This window comes from Magallana gigas, chromosome 1 (genome assembly GCF_963853765.1).
Source record: "Magallana gigas chromosome 1, xbMagGiga1.1, whole genome shotgun sequence".
NCBI lineage: Eukaryota > Metazoa > Mollusca > Bivalvia > Ostreida > Ostreidae > Magallana > Magallana gigas.
Window position 1 is genome coordinate 6,615,027 of NC_088853.1, and position 8,081 is coordinate 6,623,107.

Genomic DNA, 8,081 nt, shown 5'->3' on the forward strand with positions numbered 1-8,081 from the left:
CTTTTCTATTTTGGTAATTTATGTACGTTTACAGTTTTGAATACGATTACAGTAGCAACATCATGTCATTTATTTTCAAGCTTTAGATGCACTCCTCTATATGGGTTTTATTTTATACGTTTACTTACAGCAATTTTTGTTTGAGCAGGTGATTCTTCCGTTTTCAGCACAGGAACATGTGTTACAATCATCCCCCTTAGGAAAGCTCTGCCCGATTTTGATCTGCTTGCCCTTGTAGTTGCAGACTAAAATTAAAACGTGGTCGTTATGAGGCACCTGCCGTACAGTTTTATTAAAACTGTCCAGCTAGAGGATAGTTGATGAGAAAAATAAATTAAAATGAAATAATATTGTTTTGGTGTTCTTTTAATTTTTTACTTACAAATCCTTACAGTGAACTAGATATTAAACAATGTTCATTTTAAGGTTCTCCTAGACCGTGACAGAATACGGAAGAGATAGAAATTAAAAATGCAGGTGATTTAGACAAAGCCTAACTGGCATTAAAATATTTTGTTTTCATTCTAATATCCTCAGTTAAATAAAATAGATATATTGCAGCATTCATTCATTGCTATCAACATACCTATTAAATGTTTTGGGGCATTAATTATAAAGTCTAATAATGGAGATCTTTTAAGGATCTCATACCAGTGACAGCATTTGCGTTACATTGTTACACCTGTTCAGGTATTCACACCTGTTCAGGCGTTCTACGTACAGCAAGTTCTATCACTACAGCTGACACTCTACTTACAGCAAGTTCTATCACTACAGCTGACACTGCCGTCCTTTCTGCAGGTACATCTGTTACAGTTATCGCCGGCGGGGAATGTGCTTCCGATCTGTTTCTTATCTCCCTTGTACATACAGACTGTCAAACAAAGAAAAGATAAAACATAATTCAAAAAAGCAGACTTACAATCAGTGAGAAAATTTGAAATGAATACCTATATGTTATAAAAACAATACATAAAGGTTTTCTTTTATTATTTCAAAGTAACGTCATATAAATGCGAATTTTCTTTTAACTTGTAGAAAAAAATAAAACGCGTTATCGTTTCATATAAAATAATGAGGTTTTTGATGAACGGGTATATCATTTTCCATTTTAAAAGCATATACAAATCTTTACAATATGCCTGGGTATTACTTACTTTTAAGTTTTATTAAAAAATGTTGACTTATTTCATACTTTTGGGTTCATTTTCGTTTATTGCAATAATCAAAAAAATCTTTAAAGGCTTTTTGTTAAGTAAAAATAAAGAAGAAAAAAGTACAGCTAAAGAATTGAAAAAAAAAAAATATAAAACATCGTTCACAATTTGTTGACGATGTGAAGTACGAAATCAACAAAATCAGAGCCCTCACAAGCTTTAAGGATTCTGGAGTATCAAGCTTTGATTGAACATCCTTAGATTTATAACTGATTTGTTAAATAAGTATCAAAGCTACAGAGACAAAATAGTCTTCGTTCCACAGGCGAGATTAGGGCTACTTACAGCAAGTTCTCTGGCTACAGCTGACACTTCCATCAGGTTTACATGTACACCTGTTACAGTTATCTCCGGCGGGGACTGTCTGTCCAACCTTCAACTGCTGGCCCTTGTAGTTACAGACTGTTACGGATACGTGGAAATAATGGAATATTACAAAATGATAGTTTAAAAATTGTAAGAAAAATTTCGAATATGTTTGATTACTTTTATTTTAATGTTAGACATCTTTATAAACAAAAAATGAGATCTCGCTAAATGTATTTAAATACATATATTTAGATAAAGTTAATTGAATTGAAACCAAAATCCTTAATGAAACATGATTAAACAAGTCATTATGAAGAATGTCCGAAAATTAACTTGCTTAGATAAACATTTACTCTATCAAATATAAAATGGTTTCCACTTACAGCAGGTCCTATCGGAGCAAGATAACTGTCCGTCGGGTTTACATGTGCACTTGTTACATTCGTCTCCGGCCGGGACGCTGTCTCCGATTCTAACCTTCATTGTTTTATATCTGCAGACTTTATTTTAGAAAAAAAAATGAAAGAAACATCATGACCAAAAACTACATGAAATATGTTTTCTGTCTAAGTGAGTAAAAAATTCAGTCTTCAAACTCGGTTTTTGTTAAACTTGCTAATGAAAGTTTCGAACAAAAATTGAAATAACGCGCAAATATGATTTTAAAAAAATGCGATATTTTATCGTAATGTCTTTCATGCTCGTATGATTGCTCATACATGAGAAGTAAGACACTTTGATATGAAAGCAGTACTTACAGCAGATTTTCTCGGTACATTCAAGTCGTCCGTTGGGTCTGCATGTACAAGTGTTACAATCGTCTCCAGCGGGTTTGGTCATTCCTATGGGGATTTGCTGACCCTTGTAGTCACAGACTATTCAACACAAATGATACAGATCATGAATTATATTTAAACAAAAAAAACCCTCATTTTTAGATTGCATAGGTGTTTCTATTAAATCCAAATCTGAATTCAAAACATATACATTGTATTTTTATACCCTAGTCTTTTATTTTTTAATGTAGCTTTTATTATTTTCTTTTAAAGGAATAAAAGGTCAATAGTTTTAATTCAAAAATATTGTTGGTCTTTTATTATCGTTCAGTTAAATGTGCACAATAGTTTGCACTTACATTAGAGGCCCACTTGATAAATCAATTGGTGTTTTTTTTGACAGATATCTCACGTCTATCAAACATAACTTTTTGTACAAAAAAAATATTTCAAATATAAAGAAAAGAAGAATTAAATTTTCAGCTTACATTGGAGGCACTTCTTCTGTGTACACGTGACCTTGCCGTCGTATTTACAAGTACATTTGTTGCAGTCGTCACCAGCAGAGAACTCCTGATCTACGTCGTACTTCCTACCTCGGTAATCGCAAACTAGGATTGATAGAATAATCTTGTTTAGTTTAAAATTCCTGTGATTTATTAGACACGTGTCGTAAAGGTGAACCGGGATTTCCGAAATATACATTTATACATGCCCCCCCTTATGTACCTTATATGTACATTCAAAAGATATTTATATAACTGTTTTACTCATATATTATTCCATGCAAATAAATATTTTAAGGTTTTTAAAGCACTTCACGATATCATGTGTATTTAATAGCCGGTTGAATTCAACGTATCTAAAAATTCAATAAACCTACCATCGTGTACTTTAGCACTAGCCTGAAAGAGAATAATGATAAAAAATAAATATGTCATATAAGTCGGAGTATTTTTTTCATTTAAAATAAAGGTATTTTTTATTTCAAAGCTAATATTAGTATAAAGAATAACTGTGATATTTTGAGGTATTTACTTTCCTGAACATTGATTTAGAAAGCCGTGATGATTAACGGATTATTAAAAAAAAGATAAATTTTAGTAAAACATCAAAGTAGGTTGGTTGTCGATAAGTAATCAATTACATCTGCTCTAGATTTAAAAAAAAAAAAATTTTCAAAAAAAATTAACTAAGTAGAATTCCAATGATTAAGCAAATAAAATTTTAACAATTAGCTGGATCTTTATTCGAGTTCTTCATCTTTATGACATTTTTGACCACCTAACAGTCTTTTCATATACTTTGGGTAAAAAGACATGAAAAGTTTTATACCAAAAAGCAAAATAAAAAAAAACACAAACAAAAACCAAAGGAACAAAAACTACTTCTTTGATTTTTAGAAAACCACTTTAAATATTATTTAGCCAAATTTAAAAGTTTTAAAAGTTTAGAGAGAACAAAAAACCATATTATGTTTTGTGTGGTTTTTTTCTGTCTTAAATAGCAAACCTTTTATGAATAATCTAGCAACTCTAAAAAGTTTGTAAAGTAAAGACAGACTTACGCCGACCACCAGGAGAAGAATGAGCAGCTTTCCTTCCATTGTTGCTGATTGAACAGTGACAAAGGGCCTGGTCTCGGTGGAGTTTTATAAAGGACTAATTATTCATGAAGTTTTACGGTCAGGCAAGTGTTATAGATCTTCAAATGTTAATGTAATCATGACTCTACAATTTTAATATTTTTAAGTATCAATAAGGAAACATATACATCTCAAGTTTCTTAAAAGTAAGAAATTAACTCTTGAGAATTACCATTTAAACTGTAATATAATATTCATTTCTTGATATGATTTAAGAATGACGTTCACTCAGACGGCAAATTAATCAACATGTATGACCTCACTTTTACATGAAGACTTTTTAATTCTTTTTGTTTTAAATTACTCACTCTCAAGTAACTCGGTGACCTGTTTTCTATATTAGAATTCTGTGATATTTTCAAAAATCTCTTTTGATAGCAAGTGGAATGCGTACCATACAATATTTTAGCAATGACGTCTTATTCCTAATAAAAGGTTTCAGAAGAAATGACGATGAATAATAAATATATCACCATTAGGTATTAGAGCAGAGAAAAAGAAAAAAAAACACGAACAAAATCGAAATAAATTGTGCAATCATTTGTAAAAAATATGCAATCATTTGTGCAAACTATGTTATCATTTACACAGACTATGCAATCATTGTGCAGACTTTGCATTCAATTGTACAAATGTGAGGTTTGCTGTTGATAAGATGATCTGCTCTGGTTGAATTACACAGCAAGCTATTGGTAAATATTGAATGACAAGAAGCCAGGCTGATAGGTACATGTACTATGTTTTTAATATTTACAGCATTTTATGACAACAACGATTTAAAAAAAACCCTATAATATTGATGCTACATGCCAAATTATTTTTAGATTTTATTTTTAAAGATTGCGCATTATACTGTTTATCAAGAAAGTTATAAAGTATTTTTTTCTTTTTGATTATTTTTCTTATTTAATATGCTGCAATTTTTATCCCAGTTATACACTTTTATGACTTCTAATGATAATACAAATCTGTTATCTTATTGTTAATTATTTTACACAAATATCGATAAAGAAGAAACATTATTGAAACTTATTCTGTATACAAAATGATATAAACCAAATATCGGAATCGTATATATACCAGTGACTTTATATCAAAAGTACAAATATGACACGAAAAGGGCATTGCTATTAGCCATCAATGATGTTTTGTTTCTAATGAAATTATTTCAACTGCAATAACATTAGTTTGCTGGAATGAACTACAGCTTTCCACAGAAATTGTCAAATTAGTATATACACAAGCCAAATCCTAAACGTTGCAATTTAATTCTAATTGAACTCTCTAAAATCGTGTTTTAGTTTTCCAATATCGATACCACCGGAAAGTGGTGTTAGCGTTACAATTTTCCGTTTCATTGATTATGCTATCATTAATTAAGATATTAACCAAGGAATTCGGAATAAGTGCAAAAAAAATCAAAGATAAAGGATATTTATAACTACATCATTTCATGTATTAGTAAGCTGTTATTGATATCATTTCGTTTTCATTGTTTTTTTAAACAAATGTATCCAATTTTCATCATATTATCCTATAAATGTGCATTCTGATTCGCTCATGTCTGACTGAAATGGAATAAAATGTACTCTGCTGTAAGACGAGAAAAACTCACTGTGTTACCTGTCAAAATATTTGTTATATTATGAACGTTATCTAAATGAATGTATAAAAAAAACATTAGCGGCATTATTATACATAAACTGACGGTACAAATGTCACGCTATGTAAGGTGACCTTTTGGAAGTCTTACTAATTTATGTGTTAATTAATTTTTTTTTTCCAGAGGTATGTTTAAATTTTTAGATGAAGATCTTCTAGCCAAACTAATGTCTTTAATTACTAATACAATGGGAAAACCGGAGCTAAAATTTGGTTCATTAGAGAATTTGAATTCATCGATTCAATGAGGACAAATAAGATGATGGTTCAGAAATTCAGTTGTTAAAGTATCTGTAAGAAGTAATACACATTCTTAGATTTGATAGTTTTGTTGTAAGCGTTCTATACAAAAAAGATTCTAAATTTTTCATCTGCATTTGTTTATTCCCCCCCCCCCCCCATTCAAATAAAAAAAAACAAATTTCTTTTTCAATCTTCTTTGTGATGAAAAATTTTGTAATGATATATTTCATTTGTGATTGATTAGTATTAAATCTTTAAAACCTTTTTTTTAAGGAAAAAAATATGTATCCGTCTTATTTCATGTGAATATAAAAAGATTTAAATTTTTGTCAAACATTATCCATAAGTAACTGTACGTTCTTTTAGATTCAAACCAGCTATGTTATATATAGATATAGCTATGTTATATATAGATATAGGTATGTTATATATAGATATAGCTATGTTATATATAGATATAGCTATGTTATATATAGATATAGCTATGTTATATATAGATATAGCTATGTTATATCACTGGATTTCTATTTGGGTTTGATTTTGTCTGTTCAGTATTGAATTTGTATCAAATATTTAAATTAGAGTTACAAAGCTGATTCATTTAAAATGATATAAACGCGGGTCTTGAAATGTTATTTAGCATTGAATAATAATTATTGTATTTGTATTGTAATATGTATTTGTATCCATATCTTATAGTTTTATGAACGATAACAGTTTGGTTTCACATTTACATTTCAATGAGATTCGATAACCCTATTGGCGATAATACTGTATTTTGTGGATTTTTAATAAAGATATGTTGCAATTGAAAAATGTAAATAAGTAAAAATGATATAATTAGCTGAGAAAAGAACTTTCTAATTTCAATCTTTTTAATGATACTATATATTTATGATACAATATATGATACGACGAATTTTAATATTTTACATCCATAACTTTTCCAATAATGTTACATTTAAGCTATAAGTTATCTTTGAAATGGGTCCTTTCTTATAATATAAAAAATCGATAAATAAGATGTTTTAAAATTCAATATTGCATCTTTTACAGTTGAGAAATTTATCAACATATTTTAGTAACATTCGTAAAATAAATAAAAATATACTATGGGACAACAGTTTAGCATCATTCGAACATATTCACAAAATTAGATGTCATTTTTCATCCTAGTTTCTATAATTCATGCATATAAATAAATCTTAGTGACATGTTTGTTTTCAAAATGAATAAAACGTCTCAATTAGGAAAAAGCTACCAAGTATGTTAAATTTCAACTGTGCGTTAGATTATGTCTTTCATAAGACTGCAAACGCACCTGCGCTAAGCATTGTCATAACTGACCCTTTTAACGTTTTCATGGATTGAGGTCAGACGCGACCTATCTTTAATTTATTTCTTTCTTTTTTTTTACCTACTTCCACTATGTGAAGATTTCAATAATTCAATAATGATTTTTGTATGTTATATGATATTTTTTTTTCATAAAGATATAAAGCGCTCAATTGAAAAAGTATAATATAAATAATATATTGTATAATAATATACATTACAATATGACTCTATTTTTAAGCAATCAAATGCATTTTGCTAGCTAATTTAAAGAAAATTCTTAATATTATAACTCCGAAAGGTAATGCGTAATGTACCCCGTAATTTTGGGGAATTAACAGGTTTAAATTGTTAATGAATAAGGATTATTTTTTCAAGGAAAATTATATAAAACTGAGGAACGTCTCTGGTGACCATATAAAAAGAAGTCATACATTAGTTAAATAATATAAACAGTCGATTTCTTTTAAATATTCTATCTGAAAGGTGCCCCTATGCATATTGATATAGTCATTTGTTATTTGCATTTGGTTTTTTGTTACATTGGTTTGTGTTTATGTAAATTTCACATCTTTATAGTGCATACATACACGACGATAGCTACACTAGAATTTTTTTATAGGTTTGATATTGTATCTCCTTTGTTTAGCTACTGAATACATCACTGTCGAATTCAGCTTGTTTTTACCAAGATTTATCAACAAATGAATCATATTTTGTTTAACCTTTTGATAAACACAATTACAAGATTTTCTTTTCTAATCAAAGTACCGTGAAACCGTGAATGTAACGATAGAAATCCAGATGATTGATTACCCTAATGCAGTGGAAAAACGAAACCACAAATCGTTCAGCTACATGAACAATATTCATTGAATAGAAATGTACCATATT

General features: G+C 29.1%; 1 non-coding gene across 1 annotated transcript; it reads right to left on the reverse strand.

Moving 5' to 3' along the window:
* Positions 1-128: 128 nt before the first annotated feature.
* On the reverse strand, positions 129-1,613 carry LOC117687695 (uncharacterized). Its single transcript, XR_010713040.1, has 3 exons — positions 1,503-1,613; positions 758-874; positions 129-245 (listed from the first exon to the last, which is right to left on the reverse strand). It is a non-coding gene; the product is annotated as an uncharacterized protein (transcript).
* Between the last annotated feature and the right edge of the window lie 6,468 nt (positions 1,614-8,081).